The 24327-nt window shown below is 38.8% G+C and overlaps 1 protein-coding gene across 1 annotated transcript in view; it reads right to left on the reverse strand.

The window, feature by feature from the left end:
• The window catches only part of plppr1 (phospholipid phosphatase related 1), a 61893-nt gene extending 42282 nt beyond the window's left edge, over nucleotides 1–19611 (reverse strand). Inside the window, exon 1 of the mRNA XM_079598928.1 lies at nucleotides 19311–19611. The gene's annotated coding sequence lies outside the window, so the exon portion shown is untranslated. The remainder of the gene's footprint in view (nucleotides 1–19310) is intronic.
• Nucleotides 19612–24327: the final 4716 nt, after the last annotated feature.

The raw sequence follows: 24327 nt of genomic DNA on the forward strand, positions 1-24327 counted from the left end.
TTTAAAGCCACATATCAGAACTGCCAATTGTTTTCCATGGAGACTCTGTAATTGAGTGTCTATCTATGCTTTCTAGAGCAAATACACATTCCCAGTGAAGTATTGCATCATAACTCAGTGTATTACAAATGTTTGTGCTGCTCCTGTACTTTCGTGAACTTCATGTGAAGTTGTTCAGTCTGCCACCTCTCTTCTGAATAAACAATGGTCTAAAATGTATTTAGACACCACCGCCGATGCTCCATTACCAAAAAACTGCCCCCGTCACAGCCCTAGATATACGACACAATAGGGAAGAAAAGACTATCGCAACTTCACTTTCATGACGACTTTAAGCCACATTTCAAAATGTCTGAATGTCAGATATCAAAATATCAAAACAAGTGCCATCTTTTAGGTTGAAAATAACGCTAATGGTTTTCTCTTCACTTCTAAAATATATAAAATATTTTTTTTTATCGATCTTCACCATTTCAGAGAATAAAATAGTTTTTTTTTTTAGGTTTTTTCTTTCACTTAAATAAAATTGAGAACCGGTAGGTGTCTAAAGCCCAAAGTTTGACATAGTTACAAAAAAAAAGGTAGATTGGTAAAATTTTAATTGGTAAATAAAGATGGAATAACCCTTTGGTTAACTGCTAGTTGGTCAAACTAGTTCTTACGACACAGTCTTAACATAGTGGCTAAGTTTCTGCAACTGGTCTGGTCATAACTGCAACTCTAAAAGGTACACTGACAATAATCGGTGTAGGACAGGCTCTCTCAAATCTTGTCCTGGAGGGTCAATGCCCTGCATAGTTCAGCTCCAACTGCAGTGCTCCAAGCTAAAACAAAATATATGACTAGAAAGTACAGAAGGTGAATTTAATCAGGGTTTGAGCAGTGCCCTCCAGGACCAGATTTGAGGAACCCTGGTGCGGGATTTACAAAATTTGTACAGATTAATTTCACAAATAATAACAAAGAAATGACAAATAACATATTGGATTAAATCTGAAATTGTCTTACAGCATACATCCCAGTCACTGTGATCGGCAACCTATGGACACCCCCGTTTACCCATGATCCATCCACACATGAAAGGCTTTTCCAAGTCCTGAACTTTCTCCACCCCATAATGGTCACTCAAAGAAACAACCAACCAATATTCCTGGAAATAAATATGCTCGTCATAGAGCGGTTACATATCTCTCCATCTGCTGTTCTTGGAAAAACCGAAGCCCTGGTCACTCTTTTAGACGGAGCTGAAGTGCTGCATCAATGCAATACTAAACATCCTTTCATTCGGGCCCAGACAATGATTCATGAAACTAATACTTCCATCAAACTGATGTTGCTGTAGGTCCAACACTTCCGTCAACGTGAGGGCCATTGCAACACTTGCCACTTGGTCTTTTTTGCTTCAAAACTAGCAGATCTGGAATAGAGCATTTCCCTTCCTTACTGCTAGCGTCGCTTATTCACCTTGACATTGTCAAGGACGTTGTCAAATGTTTGACATCACAATGGACATTGTCAAATTGTTCACAGCTTTCAGAACATCTGAGAACTCTTTCCTGAAGAGGCAAAACTGGAAACAAGAGTGGAAAATATATTTTGGTAATAAAAACAATCACTTCTTCTGAAACAACCCACATATCCACATAAATAAACCGCCTCATCTACTAACACAATATTGTGTTACATAGTTAAACATTCAAATTAACTTTTAAATTAACAAATTTCTCCCTTCTGATTTCTGTGGCGAAATAACACAGTATTGTTTTAAGCAATTCCAGTGTTACAGTTGTGTACCTGCAGTGATAGCGCTATGTGTACTTCTCAAAGAAAATACTAATTACTAGGGATGCACAATATATCGGCATCCATATCGGTATCGGACGATATAAGTTCATTTTTAATGTTATCGTTATCGGCCCAATAGGAAAATGTGGCCAATATATTGAAGCTGATAAATAATGGATTGTTTTCCTTCAGCTGAGACACTTTTCGTCATGATGGATTTGATTTTCTTGAATTATGGCTAGAATCACTTCAAAGGGAAAATACAGTTAAGTGTAACGTGCTGTCAAATAGGCTGCCAAAAAATTATAATGAGAACATTATAATTGTGTGCTTGGGACATGGCTTTTAATAGTGAGATTTTTGTTTTTGTAATAAAGCTCTCAAAAATGATACAAAATTTGGATTTACATTTATCGGCCAATATATCGGTTGTCGGCTTTCAAATATAAAGAATTATCGGTTATCCGTTTCAGCCAAAAAATTTCATATCGGTGCATACCTAATAATTACCAATATACTGAACCTTTTCTGCATGTAATCCTACACAACAGCAGGTAGCCTATAAAAATGAGAAATGGACTATTGGTAAACAAAAAAAGGACATTAATATGTTGGAAACAAAAATAGCCTCTCTTTTACGAACGTAACCGTACAAAAATTGGAACAGGTAAAATGGAAAACCCAACACAATCTCAAGTCAATTTGTAAGTATTTTACAAATTAGTGAATTTGTTGCAAATTTTCCTGCAGAGATTTTACCTACAGCTCAAAGAAAAATCAAAGAAAAGTCAGATCGTATGACTCGCATTTCAGAGAGTATTCTTCATTCTACAGCAAGACTCACTGACAGCAAGAAAGTGCTACAAATCATATATTAAAAGAATGTGTCGCCCGAGCAAGTAAGTACTGTAGGATTTTTGACTGGTGCTACATGAATACATTTCACAATACCTGGGTTTTGAGAGGCCGTCTGAAATGTAAGGTAGGAGCAGAGCAGTATCCCAAGGATTTCTATGAATCAGGACAGCAGCTGCTCTGAAAGTCCTGTCAAAACACAGTTGACTGGACTTGAAAGAAGATCTATGATGGCCACTTAAAATCAAAAACACACCTTCAGGAGAAGCTAAGCCCTAATAGTCCATCTTCTCAAAGTACAAGCACATTGTCAGAAGCAAAGCTTGAAGTCTTAAATTGCCAACAAGGAAAATGTTGTCTCTGTATATATATCTGATTGATGGAAAACACAGCTGCATTTATCAAACAGTTTCTTAAAGGGATAGTTCTTTCAAACGAAAACTTCTATCTATCATAACTTTGAAGCTCTGGTGTGTGGGACTTTATTTGGCAAAAAAGAACAATGCAGTGTTTTGTTTTGAAACATGCTGTGAAGCTCTGAATAAATAATAATAATAATGATGCAGCATTATTGTATTTATATTAGGGATGCACCTGAACATTTTGGCTGATACAGATAACCGATAATCATTTATATTTGAAAGCCGATAACCGATATATTGGCCAATAAATCTAAATTGTATATAATTTTTGAATGCCTGATTACAAAAACAAAACTCTCAACATTAAAATCCATGTCCCAAGCACACAATCATAATGTTCTCATTATAATTTCATGCAGCCTATTTGACAGAACATGTTACACTTAACTGTATTTTCCTTTTCGAAGTGATTCCAATCATATCTCAAGCCATTAAAAAGCATCATGGCAAACAGTGCACATCTAACAGTGCACGACAAGTGTCTCAGCTAAAGGAAATCATACATTATTTATCAGCTTTAATATATCGCCAAATTTTCTTATTTTATAATGAAAATTAACATATATTGGCCGATACAGATATGGAGGCTGATATATCGTGCATCCTTAATTTATAATAATTACGTTAACTGCTTTTTTCATACTTTTCAAAATGCAAAAATTTAATAAAACTGAAAACATAGAATTTAAAAAAAAAAAAAAAAAAAAAAGTAAAATAGGGCTTTTGTCATCATTTGTGACTTCCTATGTTTGTAAACAAATTTATACGTAACAGATTTTTAGGAACATAGACTTAAAAACCAAATAGATTGTGACCCAATGTGTTTAGGTAGCCTGACTTCGTCATACTCATATTCTAGGCAGAATGTGAGTCTGATACTGCTCCATAGGGCTTTGATTATGAGGCGTGTCTTAACCGAACCAGGAAAAAAAAAAACTCTGCACTCAATTGGATAGACCTACAACCAATCAGAGCAACGCATAGTTGTCAACAGAGCTCAACTCCACGTACGCTGGAAGAAGTAGTAAATGAATTAGTGTAAACGATCTTTGCCGTTGGTGTAAAAAGAATTTAAGAATTCGCGGAGTACTTACAAGCACAAATAGCATTTTTGAGAGAAATACAAAAGGTGTATGTATATACGAACAAGTTCTCCGTTTAGGATTAGATCTCGACAATAAAGCAATTAAATCTTCTCGCATTTGTCGGCCCTTTCTCAACTTTATAACATGGTTGCAACGCGACTTGACTGATTTAAAAAAATGGAAAGACGAGGAAAGAGACCAGTCTGAAGAAGCGTGTTCATCTGAGGCTTCAGAGAAAAGAGATCGTGAGCGCATCCTTTCCATTGGTTTTCATTGTGTCCCATCTTCTTAGCGACCATCGGAGCCAGCTGATAAATTAAACTTTTGCCGAATCCCGTAGGAAGGACAGCAAACACATCTTTCCGATCGAAAAATGCCTTGATTGCGGTTCTCTGTTCGTCTTTTAAAATGAATGCGCTGCGATTTCTTTTATAACATACACGATAGCGGAATCTAAACATGTCAATTCTCCAGCTGCAGTCGTCTTTGTTGAAAACCAATTCAACCCAACCGCTCTTTGATGACGTGGTGATTACGTAACCGCAGATCATCTGTCCATCATCGATTAAAGCCCGCCCTGGCAATTTGATTGGCTCGGCCTTCCCAACCAAAACTTCCCGACCAAAAAATGTTGTGGGCGGGGTTCGGGCTGGCACCCAGGCTAGTGTTTAGGGAAAACACACATACTAAATATTAAAATACTAATCGAAACCAGTAAGCCAAAGGAGTGGTAGGCCTATGTTCAAAACCATAGTATTCAAAAACCAGTAGGCAAAAACTTCCGCTGGGATTGTGAAGTGTGTATTTGATTGACACTTTACTATCCCATGAGGCCATGGGAGGGGATTTGTGAATAGCAGTGAAGTGACGTAACTGATGCTGGTACTGTCGGTCACATGATAAGGGGAACAGTGGATGTAGTACATATGCTAGTCTTTTGTCTCAAGTCTTGAACCACTTTTGTCAATAGCTTTCTATATCTGCAGGTTCGTTTTTGAATAACTAATTTCATACATTTTATATATATTTATTTATTTATTAGACCCAAAGTTTCTGAAGTCAATTTTTTTGAAAGTTGAAAGTTTTTTGAAAGTTGAAAGTTCTGAGGTCATTTGGTGCTCTTCACTTGCACACCTTACTATTGTATGGGTATGAAGGATTTGCATTTGCCTGTGCCAAACTTGTAGGGTATTGTGGGTGGATGATGTTAGAGCATTTCTAGGTTGTTGTTTACCAGTCCAAGTCTCTATCGCTTGGGGTCCTTCCTTCAGACCAAGTATATGAGTTTTTCTGCTTTATCATCCATAATTCCAACTGCTTAGTATTAGAATTAGCATCAGAACACACAATTTGAGCCATCACTTATGTATAACGCGCCTAGGCGAACTAGTCAGTCGTTAATGGCATCACGAGCACGAGATTCCCTTTTGCATGTTGCTTGAACATAAATGTGTGCCTGTAGTGTGAGTACACAACCACCCTATAATGATGAAAATCCACCCACTCCTGTTTTTTTAATCCTCATAAATCACAGGCAGTGTCTCAGAACAAGCCGTTTGCAGATTATAGTTTTTGTGACGTCACATATGCTTAGGCCACGCCCACAACTGCTGACAGACTCCGCCCAATTAGCAGTGGTGGTCTTCACATAGAGGCATAGGTAGGCGGCTGCTTCAACGTTTCAATGTATTTCTTAAGAATATTAATAAAATACCAGCGGTCGTAGTAGGGGGCCCCCAACCAACCTCAAAAAAAGAAAAAGAAAAGCCCATTATCGTCATGAACGCTTCAAATGCATGGTAAATTGTATTAATATTCTTAAGAAAAACATTCAAACGTTGAAGTAGTAGTTAAAATGTCCAGTTCATGGTTATCTGTCCCTACACATACACCCCCCTACTTTCACAATGAAATGGACTAGTCCGTAACAGTGCGCGGCGCGAAAGATAAACACACAGTGACAGGAGGACTGGGAAAGTACACAAACAGAGACGAAGCAAGACGAGTTTAAACGCGAAAATGAAACGAAGTTACCCAAGCGGCTCAAATAAAAGAAAAAAGCGAAAAGACGCCGATAAGTATTTGGCAACGCTGCCAAAGATGACAAACTTTTTTACAGCTACTGTTGGGGATACAGACAGGAACAACAACGTCCAAAGCGTTGAACATGCCGCTACAGCAGCAGCAGCTCGCTGTGAAGTTACGCTAGGTGAGGATCACGTTAACCAAGACAATGAAGAGGACATCACGTTGTTGTCGTCCGCCGTGACCGACAGTGTTATAGACGTTGACACAGAAGAGGTGGAAAAAGTTGTCCAGTGATGGCCATTTTGACACCGATGATGACGATGATGGGGCTTTGGTCAGTCAACCGCCGAGTTCTGCTAGTAACAGAGGTGTCAAAAGTATTCACATTCATTACTCAAGTAGAAGTACAGATACTAGGGTTTAAAATGACTTCTGTAGAAGTTGAAGTATCAACTCAAGCTTTTTACTCAAGTAAAAGTGTAAAAGTACTGGATTTTAAAACTACTTAAAGTATAAAAGTAAAAGTAATGCAAGGCAAAAAATGCCATTAAGGACAAAAGCTTAGACCGCGCCAAAGGGGCCTATAGTGCATCCCAAAAAAAAAATTCTACGGCCATAATGACTATAATATTATATATATTAAAATGTAAATGTTGAAAAACTTGTGAGGCACTAGGCTACCTGTTTCAGCCACATATAAGGATTTCGGATATTGCCATCTTTGTGGGGATATTTTGACACTATAATGGTTGCGCACACACACACACTCTCTCTCTCTCTCACACGCACGCACTCTCTCTCTCTCTCTCTCACACACACACACACACACACACACACACACACACACACACACACACACACACACACACACACACACACACTCACTCTCTCTCTTCTCTCTCACACACACACTCTCTCTCCTCTCTCTCTCTCTCTCTCTCACACACACACACACTATCTCTCTCTCTCTCACACACACACACACACACTCTCTCTCTCTCTCTCTCACACACACACACACACACACACGCACACTCAGTCTCCCTCTCACACACACGCACACACTCTTCTCTCTCACGCACGCACGCACGCACACACACACTAACGATTATGTTTGCCACTTATCCCGCGATTGTCATACAGTAGGCAATATTGTAAAAACGGCTGTCCCCAAAGCAATATTTGACGCGATTTGCCCCGTATTCTTGAGCACAAAACTGTTGATTAATTTCTCCCTCGCTTACCGCATCTACAGTAGGTTTCCTTCGGAGGAGTTGTGCCGCTTCGCACAACAAAATGTAACTACAGCGCGCCGCGCGGACAGCCTCTCACAAGTTAGAAAGAAAACGCAAAGCCAATCAGTTTAGCGATGTGTGTTCAGGAGGCGGGACTCAGATCTATTGTATAATTGCCCATTTTTTGAACGACGACAAGCCGGAATGAAAACAAGCAGAAATGAAATAGGAGTAACGAGGCTATTTTTAAAAAGTAAGGAGTAGAAAGTACAGATAATTGCGTGAAAATGTAAGGAGTAGAAGTAAAAAGTCGGCTGAAAAATAATTACTCAAGTAAAGTATAGATACCCAAAATTTCTACTTAAGTAATGTAACGAAGTATTTGTACTTCGTTACTTGACACCTCTGGCTAGTAATAGCTCTAGCTGTGCTAATCCTGCTGCCACCGACCAAAGCACTGTCGGCTTGCTGACAGATGACCCGGCTCTCTGACCTAAGAAGCTCACGGCAGAGGAGCGATGTGCGAACACACACACACTATCATGTACATGGGTTTGTTTGTAGAATGTTTGACATGTTCAATCTCAAATGTAGTCAATTCACTTACAATATCCTGTATCTTGTACATGGGTTTGTTTGTATGTAGGTATAAAATGTAAAATATAGCTAATTCTAGGTAGGTGACTCTCAGGACACTCCTCGGTCTCCGTAGTGTTGTGATACGTCATATTCACGTGATGAGAGAACGCACTTGAGCAACAGTTCAGGAAGGAGAAATCAATCTAGTCCAACTGGACCTGCTGCGTTCACACCGAACGCGGATAGAGCGTCTGGAGCGAGTGATTTCCATGTTAAGTCAATGTAAAGACGCATTGACGCATCCAGTTGGACTAGATTGATTTCTCCTTCCTGAACTGTTGCTCAAGTGCGTTCTCTCATCACGTGAATATGACGTATCACAACACTACGGAGACAGAGGCGTGTCCTGAGAGTCACCTACCTAGAATTAGCAAGGGGGTAATCCATCCGCCGGAAACTGAAGCCTCCCCGGGAGCCGCCATTGTAGCAGAACTTCACCTGCTGTTAGCATTCCATTGACTCCCATTCATTTTGGCGTCACTTTGACAGCGAATAACTTTACATCGGAGGCGTCCAAAGACTCCATTTGTCCATTATTTATTTCTAAAGAAACACGACAATGTATAAAAGGCTCCATTACCTTGTATCTTACGTTATGGCCCCGTAGAAGCCGTTTTTGTAAAAATAGGCTAACGATTGCGTCATAACCCCTCGACTCTCTGTCGCACAGTCGAGAAATTAGCGTATAGACCGGCGGAGAAGCTCGCAAGCAATTGGGGGGACATGGAGGCATAAAGTCCGATAAAGTCAAGGGAGAAGCCCATAGAGAGAGAGTGATAAAGTTTCTCCGGCTGCTGCTCATGGACAGCTAATGCTCACGCTCTCCGTCTGAGATTCGGAAGGGAATGATTCAGATTTCTCTCTGCACAGCGACTAGAAGACTGACAACTGTCAGACACGTTGCTCACGTCACCAAGCTCAGTTTGAGCCTGCGCAGTACGCCTGGCGGTCAGGAAGTAAGTGCTTCAAATAGGCTTCACTTTTCTCCGTTGAAATCTAGGGGGTCGCTGTGTCCATCTTATATACTGTCTATGAGAATTAGCTATAGGCCTATTTTACATTTTATACCTACAGTACGCTATAAAATACAGGCAGTACGAATAATTTAACACACTTGAAGCGCCGACACAGTCCGAGTGCATCCTTAAATTGTTTCACTGTTAAATGTGTAACTGGAGACGTGACAGGACAGGAAAAGAATGTCTGTTTTTATTTAATCTTTTGTTTGTGAAAGAGCCATGCGTTAAAAGTCAGATGGCACTTAAGCTCCTTTATGATTTGCTGTAGGCCTATGTCTGAACAAAATAAATAAAAAAGTTAACTATCTATACCATATTGAATTGCATAGCATCATATTTTTCTCCATTGCATCATATTGCATTGAATTGCGTCGCGTTGAATCGAAAGCAGATCGCACCCGCATCGGAATAGCAGTGAATCGTATTGCATCGCATCGGTAGCTGCTTATATGTATCGTATCATTGGCTATGCATCGAGATGCATATCGCATCGGCCTCAGTTTAGGAGATGCACATCCCTAATATGCACATTGCACCCTTTAACATAACACAGCATTTTACACACAAAAATAATAATAATCACCCCATGTTAAGTATTTTAACAGTTGAGTATTAGTATAAGATGTTTTGTGTGGGAACGATTTAATGAAATTTAAGGTCCTAAAAAGTCTTAAATATATCTTAAACGGAATAACAATCTTCTTTATTATTTTAAGAGGTCTTAAACAGGAATTGCAATAGAGATTAATTTGATTATTAAACTTTAAAAGGATGCCAAGAAATTGCTTGTGATCTGCTATTGATGTAATATGACAATGTTTACTTGATGGTGTTTATATGAATATGTAGCAGATCAGATGATTGCAAGAGCGCACTGCATATTATTTTCATCATTTTTTTAAAAAGAGAAGCCAGTAGACATTTCCAGTTTATTTCGGGTTTGTGTAGCTGTAGAATTAAAAGTCATGCGTTAAGATTTTTTTCTCCTGGATATTATTGGTGGCTCAATAAACTATATCTGGCATTTAATTCAAAGCAAACTGTAGCTTTTGGGCTGAGACTAAGAACAATATTTAACACATTATTCAATATAAAGATTTTACTAGTATCAGCAAGATAATCTGTGTGTGTGTGTGTGTGTGTGTGTGTGTGTGTGTGTGTGTGTGTGTGTGTGTGTGTGTGTGTGTGTGTGTGTTTTCAGAACCCCTCCTTAGCAAACACACCTAATTGTTCTTAAAACAGACTTGATCTCCTTTGATTATGTGCTCAAAAAAGAGATAAAAATAGCTAGCTTGTTTTATTTTATCCTTTAGGAAAAGCAAAATGAGATGCCGCATGCATAAATACCGTATAAGACAAACTAGCTGTTTGCAAGACATCTGCATCATGTGTAGGAAATCCTCCAGAACTATGGTGATGTCAGATAAAGCCCTCTGGCTGTGTCCATCCCAGCCGACACCGCATCTGTCCTGCTCATGTATACTGTATCTGAGCCTGTGATCCAAGCACTGTCCCGAGGGACAAGCTGTGACATTTCTCCAGCACAACGTCTCTCTGACTGCCATCAGTGTAATGTGATACCAGTCAGAAGCCACTAATGGACTGGGGGTTCATGAGGCCCAGCTCAGATAAATGATGAAGCATCAAATGGTACACACAGACTGCAAAACATAGAAAGCTGCCTCCTGTCCCCGACTGAACTGGAGCGCTCTCCATAGGCACAAACTCTTTAGAAAAACTCAATTAGTGCTCCTCATGTGCGTTAGATGCTATTGATTTCAACAAAGATACAAGTGTTAGCATATCGCTAAGCTAACGGCTCGATACTCTAAGCTTAAAGAAATTAAATGTAAATTCCTCCATTCTCTAAATGCATCTTACGCCGCATTTACATTATATGCCTCGAGTGACCCAATTCTGATTTTTCCTCCCATATGGCACAGATGGGACATGACCCACGAACGTGTAAGCAGGGGGAAAAAGCACATGGATTCCGATATTCTCAGAATGGTTTCAGGCCTCATTCATATGAGGAAATAAATATGATATGAACCAGATACTAATTTTCATCTGCCATGTAAGCAGACAGATCAGATATTCCTGTCAATGCGAGTCGTATAATACGTCATTGAAAAAGCGATAGTGGTGAATGACGTCAACTCTTTAGTGTTGTCAAGAGTACCTACTTTGGAAGCAAGTCAGTACTGAAATTTTTAAAATGTGACGATACCAGCATTTCCCTCTAGCATTTTGAGCGCTGTTGAATGAATTCATAAACGACTCTTCACGCGCTCAACATATATGTCTCTGATTGGCCATCGTGTTCACATGCTCAACATACATGTCTCTGATTGGCCATCATGTTCACATGCTCAACATATATGTCTCTGATTGGCCATCATGTTCACATGCTCAACATACATGTCTCTGATTGGCCATCATGTTCACATGCTCAACATATATGTCTCTGATTGGCCATCATGTTCACATGCTCAACATATATGTCTGTGATTGGCCATCGTGTTCACATGCTCAACATATATTTCTCTGATTGGCCATCGTGTTCACGCGCTCAACATATATGTCTCTGATTGGCAATCATGTTCACGCGCTCAACATATATGTCTCTGATTGGCCATCATGTTCACGCGCTCAACATATATGTCTCTGATTGGCCATCATGTTCACATGCTCAACATATATGTCTCTGATTGGCCATCATGTTCACGCGCTCAACATATATGTCTGTGATTGGCCATCGTGTTCACGCGCTCAACATATATGTCTGTGATTGGCCATCGTGTTCACATGCTCAACATATATGTCTCTGATTGGCCATCATGTTCACATGCTCAACATATATGTCTCTGATTGGCCATCATGTTCACATGCTCAACATATGTGTCTCTGATTGGCCATCGTCTTCAGGCGCTCAACATATATGTCTCTGATTGGCCATCATGTTCAACATATATGTCTCTGATTGGCCATCGTCTTCACGCGCTCAACATATATGTCTCTGATTGGCCATCATGTTCACGCGCTCAACATATATGTCTCTGATTGGCCATCGTCTTCACGCGCTCAACATATATGTCTCTGATTGGCCATCATGTTCACGCGCTCAACATATATGTCTGTGATTGGCCATCATGTTCACGCGCTCAACATATATGTCTGTGATTGGCCATCGTGTTCACGCGCTCAACATATATGTCTCTGATTGGCCATCGTCTTCACGCGCTCAACATATATGTCTGTGATTGGCTACAATGACTACCTTGGGTTGTTTTACAGGTATAAGATATCCAACGCGTATACGCAATGTGTTATAAGAATTGCCAACAAATACAGTGCTTTACAAAACAACACATTACAACAACAAAGATTGTTAAATCATAATTTTACACTTAGTTACAATAATACAGAAGAGAGAAGAACAGAGGTAACCTGACTATAAAAACAAATAGTATTTAAAGTCTTTATAGCAACTGGAAAAAAGCTATTCCGTAACCTGGTAGTTCTTGTTTTAACCAGACCGTCAAGACGCACTCCATCTAGCAACTCACAGATATATACAAATAACAAGGTCACGCGTCACATTTTCGTTAGATAAGTCCATATACATACCCTTTTCATGTGAAAATATGACACGTGACCTTGTTATTTGTACACGCTGTGACTAAACAAATCAGAACATGTAAATAGGAAAATGTTGGCGTTATTTTGTCACTTACTGGGAGCAGTATGCTAGCTGGAGCTGTTTAACTCCAGTCTTTGTGCTAAGCTAGGCTAGCGGTGGGTGCGTCAGAAAGAGTTACGGCACGCACAGAGATGAGAAGGGTATGTATGGACTTATCTAACTCTGGGGGATACGGTGAATAAGCTAAAGTCCCAAAAAGTCGGTGTGTTCTTTTAATGGCATTTATTCCTGCAAAATAAAGGCTGATAACTTGCGATTTGTGATTAAGAAGATTGAGTGAATGTAGATAATAGTTATGTGGAAAAAGGGCCCAAAGGCCTCTGATATGGCCCTGGATATGGGTCACTTTTAATAGAAGGTGACAGCTGGTCATCAAAAAAATCAGATAGTCAACAAACGGATTTAGGCATCAAGACCTACAGTGTTAAAGCGGCCCTTAATGATCTTATTGTGAACGATTCACATCATATTGTTGTTTTTTTTACTTTTTTGACCTCGTAATGTTTAATCAAAATGTCATAACTCAAAACTTCTGGTGAAACGACAGACTTCTCTCTGGTGACTTATGCTGGACTTTTCCAATCATTTCGTCCACATAAACTCCGCCCCTTTCTCACAGCGAGCGCATTCAGATCTGCATCCAACCAATCAACAACAAGCCCCCTCCCTACTTTCTTTTTTTGAAGAAGTGATCTGTCACTATACCATTATTGCGAGTTTTTAAAACACATAGAATACAAATAATTGTATTAAATTGTATTATTGAACTATTTTATCAATATTTTTTCATACGCAAACCCCGCCCCAAAGCCGATTTCACTGGTAAACTCAAGTCAACTGACAAAAAAAATACAACTTTACAAAATTTTAAAAAGAGAAAAGCTGTAAATACTGGTATTGTAACTTCACAGTTCTACAATATTCCACGTTGTACTTCCTCCCATTAATAGTAATACGAGTGCATCATCTGTATATCTAAAGTATTTGACTCTATAGTAGCCGAAAGGGGTTTGAGCTGGAACTTGAAATATTTTTAATAAAAAGAAAAATTAGCTTCCCGCAATTCACCGCAATTATTATATTGTGGATAATTCTATCCAAATATTATTCAAGTCATCTGGTGAAAATGCCAGTATTTTCATATTGAAATATAGCTACAGAAAAACGAAATATTGCAATGTAAGTTTTTTTTTTTTTTTTAAATGGCATGCAGTCCTACTAGGCATATGGAAATTCGGTCAAGAGACGCTACCCTAGAAAGCAGAACAATAACGCTAATGCTGTAAGCAACACCCTAGTGACCACAGAGCAACATTATAAACCACACAGAACACCTAATAACCACCACAACTCCCTAGAAAGCTTTGAATGGGAAACGCCACTCACATTTTCAGGAGAAACATTACAAACTAGTGTTAGCATACATGGAGCAGCGCTCTGGCATACTGTATATTAACTGTGACACTAAATTCAGTTTTTACCTCTGAAGGGGTTAAGTATTCATCTAACCCGTTTTAAAAACGCCAGCACAGAAATGAGCAAATGAAGCGCAGTCAAGCAGAGTTCAGTTTAAATGTGTTCTCTGGAACTAAAACATAAATCCAAAGCGTCTCGCGTGGATAATTCTCTCTTCAAACACTTCAAAAGCTCTGCGCTATTTCCTTTTTCCAATCCACCAGCAATTAACAGGCGGGGGGAAATCCATTACCGGCACACAGGAAAGTCCGCAGTTGTTCTACGGGGAAACCGTGATTCTCCTTCGCATTTCAACTGGGTAATTATAATCTTGACTGAGGCGTTTCCGATTAGAGAATTAAAACAGAGTTTCAGAAAGAAACTTCAGAAGAATGAAAAGGGTCACAGCGGATCTCGCCGTTCTTCATCTTCCCGTTCTCTCCATTCCAGCCGACTTCACATCTGACGGATATCTGACCTGGCACGCTTCTTAGCGGTTTCAATTAAATGGTGCTTTTACAACTAAACAATCAAGTAGATGTCTATATATTCATGTTGCTCATACCCTGCCAGGACACTTTCCAAATGAAAATCTACAAATAAGCCTTTGGCAAACACAATGTGCTCAAACACAGCACTCGTCTGAGTCTCACAGATGTTCCTGCTGAAGTTAGCATCCATCATGTGTGGCGCTCCACATTTGCTGAACCATCAGATCTTCAGGAAAGAGGTTTAAGCAGTCACAATATTATCTTTTCCTTTTGACTGAACAAATGACATGATATATACTGCATTTTTGTGCTGTTTTGCAGTGTCTCTACGCAATAGCCTTTACAGTCCGAATAAACAAAGTCTATATGTATTCTGTACACACAATACCATTCAAAAGTGTGGGGTCAGTACTTTTTTTTTTTTTTTTGTCCTTTTATTCAGCAAAGATGCATTATATTGATTAAACGTGACAGAAAATAAATTTAGTATCATTTCTATTTTAAATAATGCTGTTCTTTTGAACTTTCTAATCATCAAAGAATCCTGGAAAAACATATCAGTGTCCAAAGAAATATGAAGCAGCACGACTTATTGATAAGAAATGTTTCTCGAGCATCAAATCATCATATTATACTGATTTCTGAAGGATCATGTGACACTGAAGACTGAAGTAATGATGCTGAAAATTCAGCTTTGATAACAGGAAAAAATTATAGTTTAAAAAAACATAAAAATAGGAGACAGTTATTTATAATTGTAATATTTCACAATATTACTGTTTTTCCTCTATTTTTGATCAAATTAATGCAGGCTTGGTGAGCAGAAGAGACTTACCGACCCCAGACCTTTGAACTGTAGTGTATCTGTACGTTTATGAATTTTATGACTTGTTCCAATTTTTAATTCCCAGGTTTTTTTCTACGACTCTGGAAACCCTAAACCAGCCTTCTGATAGATGACAATATTAGTAACTTCATTAGATGTTAACGTTAGCGTGTTTTTTCAAGTATGCATTTTTTAAGTTCTGTAGTTGTTTGAAGGTGGTGACAGCGTTCAATCACATCGTAAAATTCTATTTCTGAAACATCAAACAAGAAAACATTCTTCCGTTGTTCAACAAACGGTTCGTCCCGACTCCAACTCGCACCATTGGATGAGCCAAAATGTTATGTCAGGATGCTCAAACAAACAGAGCAATGTTTAGAATCACACACACACACACAAACAACTTTAACTGCCTCTCGGGGGGGGGAATGAAGATAAATACCTATATAAATCATATTTTGTAAGCTCTCTTATCACATAAAATTGTGACATTTCTTCACAACTGCCATGAATAATCCAGGAGCAGGAATTAGCCTCCTCTTTGATAATTCAGAAAGTCTGAATCATGTGTTCTCCGCACGTACAGATGTCACTAAATGAACCCCTCTGTAGACTTTTCCATGTCCTAGACAGACTATGCTCATCAACATCCTTGTTTGTCCAAAAATACCTATCAACCAATCAGATTTTAGGGTTAGGGTTGGCGATGGGGAACAACATTATCATTTCCCTGTGATTTCAGAGAATTGAAGGAATGACAGAAGATGGTTGACACGGACAACGGTTGACTTACTTTTTGCTCCAAAAAGCTCAAAAACATTTAGTGAGAGGTAAATAATTAAATAAGTATAAATAAATACGGCTGTACGCACTGTGATTCCGATTCTGCTTCTCGATTCCCATAATTTAAGTCTTTAAATAAAAGGATTATTGAGGGTTTTACACTGGGATATACAATAAAAAAGCCAGCACAGCGACAAGAAATAGAAATGAACACAAAAACCTCCCCATGCCTACATTACACAACACAGACGGAGGACTTGCACTCAGGAGTACAGCGGACAAATACTTTCTACGCACACTGCAACAGTCACAATATGATGTCAGACTGCGTATGTTTTAAAAAACACAATTTAACATAAATAACACTTTTTTAATAAACCACACCTAAAGTGTTTAATTTTATTACAAAAAAAATTACTAAAAATGTTAAAAATGCTGCTGCACCCCCAACACCCCGACTTCCCGCGACCCTGACCGAGACCCATCGCTTCAGGGCTCTCTGCGTTTGTTTGGTGCGCACCCGGGTTCAACTTCGGAAGGCAGCATTTTTACTAATACAACTGACCCGCACTAACAGAGCAAACACACAAGAGCTCGTTTCAACCAAACCAAACCTGCCAAGTGTGAACACACCCTTCGACGTCATGCAGGATCCAATATACTGTTACACATGCGTTTTCTTTCTCAACTGTTTACGTTCACTTAAGACAAAGCCGACTGGGTTTACGAGGATATTTTGACCATTTTGTGTGGATTTGATTCCAGAATTGGAATTGATTTTCGATTCCCAACCCTAATGATCAGTTATGTTGGACATTTAAAGGATTTTCTGGAACTTTTGTTGATGCTTGAATGCTTGTGCTCAGGCTGTGGGCACTCGGTGATCAATACTGAAGTCAGTACTACTACTGACACCAGTCTTTTCTTATGTGGTCATTATATACATTGTGTAGGCAATAATGATGAATGAAACTGCTGGTTTACACATTAGACCAACATAAGAACATTTAGTTTGACAAATTAAATAGTTAAGTTAAACATACTAGAGTAAACTGATTTGACTTAAACCAATAGGGTAATAATTTCATTTTATTTCTAAACTTTTGTTAAATCTTCTCTATGTCCATACATCAGATGAAATCCTGAAGGCACACATGTACAGGAAGTACAAATAGTAGTAAAATATTACCATGTCACAAAAAAGTCACTCTAAAATAAAACTTTTAAAAGCCAAAACAAATTTGGTTGATTAACCAACACTGGGGAAAAAAAAGATTTTTGCTGCTTGTTTAAATTGCTCAGTTAAAATGTGCTAAAGCAACACACAATTGCTATAAATGTTGTCCTAACTTTATTTAATTGTGTTCAATCCACTTAAATATGTCAAATTAAAGTTTACTTAATCTGTTTGTGTTGGGATTACATGAATGATTTGTGTTGCATTAACTGAAACTGGGCAGTGCTTGTTAGTTCCCTTGCTTTGAATATGGCAGAATCAAGAGAGAGTAAATGTTGAAATCAAGTGTTATTTTATGTGTTTTTGAGCAAAATGAGAAAAGGGAAAGACTTGATAGTGTATTAATGTTCAATTATGTTGGAATTATTAAAACCCTTTAAATTGCATTGGGTTACGTGCAAGACTGGAGCATTTGCTTAGGCTGTGGACTGATACGGAGTTGCTTAACTGCTTTGCTGAAGGAGCATTTATTGATTAGCATTTAAGATGCTAATGTGCTATTTCTAGCTAATAGTTTGTTAACTAGCTAATACAGTCTTATATATTCAGTTGTGACACTACAATAAATGAAATCAAATGCCTGAATCATGTCAGGGAGCCATATAAAATACACTTTGAGACACCCTAAATTGGGTTGCTTAAAATGACTTAATTTCATGATGTTGAAGTTACATTAACAAATGATCTTTGTTTAACTTATCTGATTCATGTGGGACCGATGCACAAGATTCATTTTGTTTAAAAAAATTCAGTGAACTGAGACTTCATTCAGATGCCCAAACTGAATTCGAAAACACCCATATTTTACCAATCCAATAAACACACCTTATTTGTATGTCTGTGGGTTACAATTTACTAATCCAGTATTAGATAGCGAGAGTCAAGCTGACTAAAATCCACACAATATACATGTAATCACTTTGTTTTAATTTAATGCATTTTCAAGTTCCATACCCCTAATTTTCGGGAACCACAGCAATCAGAGACCACCCTTTAAACATGCAATGCAATGTGTTGCCCACTAATGTGAGGGTTCCCCCATCATGTGACCACTTCATGTCTTCAGAAACGACTACAGTCCTGCAATCTGTGCTTTGCATGCAGTAAGATCCCTAAAATTCAGCAGGAGACCCTGAATCAATACAAAAATCACTAAATGCTGCTGTTCTGTCCAAAATGTGTATCTGATTGAATGCTTTTTTCAAAGAGCTGAACCCAAAGGCTTATGTGGAGCCATCTGTGTGGCCAGCATTACTGACACCCCAGATGACAAACCAGATAAACCATGGCAAATGCATCTAAACATCAAAAACAATGCGCGTAAATAGAGGCTTCATATTATTTATTTCGTTCGCCAAAGCACAACATCTTTGAAACTTCCCTAGTAGTGCATTTTAAACGCGAATTCTACATAGCGGATGCATCTTGCCATGAGGACAAGTGTCAATCATCATGAAGATGATGAAGCTCAAGAACGTATGAGAAGATCACTTGTTTCCAGCATGTGGCTTTCACTAGGTGTCCGAACAGCCCAAGTTCTCCATGATTTACTATTACACACCATTACCGCATTTTTATTCGTATTTATTTTGGATATCCAAATAAAAGGAGGTTTAAGAAATGTCGCCGTTTCCTTGCAAATGTAAAACGGACACAAAATCTCAGTGGACGCACGAGACAATAGCAGGTTGCAACAACTACCACATGCTTCATCATTTCACCCCTCCGACCTCCTCTAACAACTTACCGTGCGATGGGTGTATATTATTCCCCAATTAATCCATCAGTGTTCATTTGCCATAGATTCGGAAAACGGGTATTCCATTATCTGTGTTTTCTGCCGCGTTTCTGCGAAGCTGGGTTTGGTGTTTGATTGGAGATCAGTGATTAGAGGCGATCGTGAATGCTCAAGGAGTTCACACACACACACACACACACATACATATATACACACACACACACAGAGAGAGAGACGCTGAGAATAGTGGGAGGCGGGGCCGCCCGGGAGCCCGAATGTGCCAGTCCTGCCTCATGAATATTTATGACGCAACGCGACGCTCGTCCAGTAGGGTTATCAGCGTAATGTAATTAAAACCCAGAAGCCTAGCAGTAGCAGTTGTAGAAAAGGGAAATTCTGGGTGGGAATTCGGTTCATTTAATTAAAGCGTTATGTTCGGACGGTTTTAGTGAACTGGCTCAAATAATCTATTAATTTTTGAGAACTGTTAAAGGTGCACTGTGTAATATTTAGGAGGATCTGTTGACAGAAATGCAATAGCCTATCATATACATAACTATGTTTTCTGTGGTGTATAAATACATTACATAATGAACCGTTGTGTTTTGATTACCTTAGAATGAGCAGTTTCTACATACACCGCGGCCCCTACCATGTTAAGTCGCCATTTTGCGCCATCATGTTTCTACAGTAGCCCTAAACGGACAAACGCATTTCGTCACTATGTTGATCTTCGTGCAAAGAAGCTAGCAAAAGTCAGCGAATAAAACACTGACACAATGATGAACAAGTAACAATAATATTTGCAATAACATTTCGTTTTACTGGATAATTAATTAAACATAACTTACTTTTTACTTTATCTTTTAAACACAACTTACTTCTTACTTTATCTTCGTAAAGAAACCTCATTGCTTAACTGGGTACTCTCTGCTGTCTCAGACGACGACATGTTTTCCTGTCAGCCACCGTAACTTCTGTTGGGTGCAATTCGTAACCTCACCACTAGATATCTCTAAAAATCACACACTGCACCTTTAAAGGGATAGTTCGCCCAAATATTGAAATTCTGTCGGTAATTAAGTTTGTGTCGTTCCACACCCATAAGACCTTCGTGCATCTCCGGAACACAAAGGAAGTTATTTTGATGAAATCCGAAAAACAATATCAGCATCATAATTTTTTTTATCCCTGCACATATTTTATTTTATTTTTTTATGTGCCTCATTGGCTAATTTTTTTATCAAAATCTTTTCCCCTCCCTCTAGTGGCATCTCTTCTCTTATGACGTGATTACTGCCGCTAGGGCAGGGCAACCTGTCACTCACATAAGACTGACCAATAGCAAACCACAACGTATCAACCATCCAATTCAACAAGATCAAGCCCCGCCCCTATATTTGTTCTTGTTTGAGGAGCCATTTTTCTTGGATAATATACAGTGTGTCACTAGAGACAGAGAAGAAAAGACTATTGCAACTGTTGTTTCGTGTCGACTTTCAGGAGCAATTACATTATCTGTTGTTCGGAAAAAAATTCATTAGGAATCCACACAGACAGGAACTACACAAGAGGAGAATGATTTACCCACACAGATTTCACAACAGGTTCAAACTGGCCGTTCCGCCTTGACCATCAAAAAACTGCTTGGTAAAGTGATTTCTGTCTATTGCTACACTAATAACAACAGGCAATGGACATTTTTTGCCCATGAAAAATGTATTTCTCGCTTTGTTATTATCCACTATTAGCCTATTAAAAATGTCCCCATCACCAAATTCCTTACTGTCTTATAATCTAAAAATATTTTGACAATCACTAATCAAATTGTTGTCCTACGATAGACGTTTTTTGCTGTTTGCAATTGCTTTCACTACACTGTAGCCTATAGATTGTTTGTTGTGTTATTTTTCAAGCATCAGACTCTTAAGCAGAGTTCGTAATATTAATAATACATGCAAGTAATTAATAATTATACTACGCATCCCCCTTAATGTTAACAATATTGTCCCCAAACACATGTTTATTCCTAAACTTTGCAAATGTTTTCAACCGAATCGTTAAAAAGAATCGGTTCAAAAGAACGATTCATTTGCGAATTGGACAATGGACAAAACTCAAGTGTGAACAGGAAGACAGACAAGCAGGGCCCCCTAATGGTTCCCAAACATAAGCATACTGTGATTTGACCCGCAGTTGACTACGTTTGCGTCTGTTCTTGAATTATTAATCAGAAAAGGCTGTGAGAGCATCACGCGTGTTTATGAGGTGAAATATAGGCTACTGACAGGAGAACAGAGCGCGGGAGTCTCCATTCGCGTTTGAACTACTTTCGTCTTGAAAACGTAAACCCATCTGAAGCATGTTTACGTATAAGAACACGTCCTGTTAACGCCCTCCAATCAGAATGATGTTTCAATGCTATTAGATGATAATTTGTCATGGCAGGCGCTACACACGCATCTGTCTGCGGGAAGGATGTGCCGTCAAGCGTTAAATGTATGCAGTTTGGACAAAGAGACTGGAGGAATGCAGAGAGCGCATGTTGCTTTGTGGTGTGTGTGTGTGTGTGTGTGTGTTTTTCCCCCCTCAGGCCAGCAGCTCAGTGCGTCTGCGAGGGGAAGACCCTCCTTTGTGTTTAATCATTAACTATCAGGCCAAATCCTCATCCCAGACTGCAACCCATTGCTGCAGTGATACATGTAAAACCCCATCTGACATTCTTTGAAGACTATATTTGAAATAACTATTTTTATATATTAGTATATTAGCTTAATATTTTTGTTGAAGGAATGCCTTTCAAACATTTGTGATTGTAAAAAAATATACTCTTTATAAAACTTTATTCATCAAGAATGCATTCAATTGAGTGACAATTTGTCCAAGGTGACAGTAAAGACATTTATAATGGTACAAAATATTTAGTAAATGTAATACATTTAATAAATGCTGTTCATTGAACTTTCCCCATTTTCACACACAAGAAAAGGTTAACCAGCAAAAACTGGTTTCAACATTGATAATAATAATCAGAAATGTTTCATATTAGAATGATTTCTGAAGGATCATGTGACTTTGAAGACTGGAGTAATGATGCTGAAAATTCAACTTTGATCACAGGAATAAATTACATTTTAAAATACATTCACAATTTTTTTTTTTTTAAGCGTAATAAGAATTTACAGTATTATTGTTTTTATTGTATTTTTGATTAAATGCAGGCTTTGGTGAGCGAGAAGAGACTTCTTTCAAAAAGAGACTAATTTGATTCCACACTTTTGACCAGTAGGCTAGTAGGTATTATGTGAGTTGTAAGTCTTCTGGTTAAATTATAATATTTTAGTTAGATTACGTTATTTACATATTTGGTTCAATTTGAGTACATTATAAATTAAAGAGCATCTTACACTTACCATATTATGGTTGAGTAATGTCTAGATTTGGTGACTGGAGTTTGCTTGTTCTGACGTTCATACTCAGTTTAATTTCCATGACATTATGGGAGCATGACCGTTTAGTATTATTATATGACTCTTGTGTTTGCAGCATATGAGTGCATCTGGGCCTGAAAATGGCCTCATGTTCTGTCTGTAAACAACAATTAAGAACAATCATCGGCTCTAAAGACTCCCGTGAAATATCCGTCCATTACAGATCCCGCACAGAGCAGACAGTCGGCATCACAGATTGTGGGCTTGTGTACTTCATGATGTATCGAGGAAGTGTGGTGAAAGAACTCATCAGACCGTATTTTCTACACTCTTCAGCTTTTGCATTGTTCACACCGCGGACGATAACTGTAACGATGATGATAGATATAGTTATAAAAATCATTCTAAATATAAAATAATAGCAGAGTTCACACCACAGTTATAACAATAACAACAGAGAGGAACGATATCATTGGAATCACTTTCAGAACGATTTTTTTCCAGCTGATAAACGATAAAAACGGATGTACGTAGCCCGATGGTATTTTGACCAGCTGAAAACTCGTGAAGATCTTGAATGTCTAAACTAAAGGAGTAGAAAAAAACTTGTATGTTTGAGCAGTCTGTCCTTTTTAGGATGTTATTGGACCGTGTTGCGTTCATATTTCAGTCGGACCGCACCAGAGTTCGTTTGGAAGCGGAGCGAGACCCATATTTTCAGCGTCTCGGTCCGGTTGTTTGCCACACACCAGGGTTCAGATGGCAGTGTTCACACTTGAACCGAATTAAAGCTAGAGTAGGTAATGTTGGAGAGCTAACCAGATTTGGAAGTGGCACCTCTTCTAAGCTCCGCCCCCTCCTGTCAGTGCTCCGTCCAAAGCTACGCCCCCCCACAAACATGAACGCGCATCCACATTTGGAGTTAGCTGCATGTACCTACCAGTGATGCGCGGGTTGATCCAAAATGAGCGGGTGCCTGCGGTTACCCGCGGTTACGAGTCATCCAAAAATATTTTTAATGATTTTCGGGTCGCGGTCGGTCGGGTCGTTTACCTTTGTAATTTATATAGTACTAGACACAATGTTCTATGAAATACACGGGTCTACACTTTATTGGCTGAATGCGCGAGGATGACGCACGAGCAGTCTGCAGATGAAAGTGGGAAATCCTTATTTACCTTTTGAATGTTGAGCGCGTTATTAACTTTTGAATAAAAGCTGACGCGGGACAAAATGCCCGATTTCCCAACGCGTTGAACTGAGCAATGCCATTGTGCCATTTTAATAGGCTACTTTTAAACGCATATAGCTCAGTAATGTCAGTTTTATGTAGCCTATTTGCTGAGAGGGGGCGGGGGGGATTTTTGTTGGGAAAGTCCGGGGAGAGACGCACACTTCGATTAGACTGGATAAACACATGCAGCATCTTAATTGTTAAGAAAATGAAACGAAATAAATGAATAAATCAAGCCTTTATTACAAAACACTAGGCGATATCATACAGCATTCTGAAAAATGCGCACCCCTAGTTCCTCCGTCTACGGCCCAATGACGCTACGGTGAGCATTTACTAGCTACTTTATGCGGTCCGAGTT

The sequence above is a fragment of the Phoxinus phoxinus genome, assembly GCF_949152265.1.
Source record: "Phoxinus phoxinus genome assembly, chromosome: 23".
Taxonomy (NCBI): domain Eukaryota; kingdom Metazoa; phylum Chordata; class Actinopteri; order Cypriniformes; family Leuciscidae; genus Phoxinus; species Phoxinus phoxinus.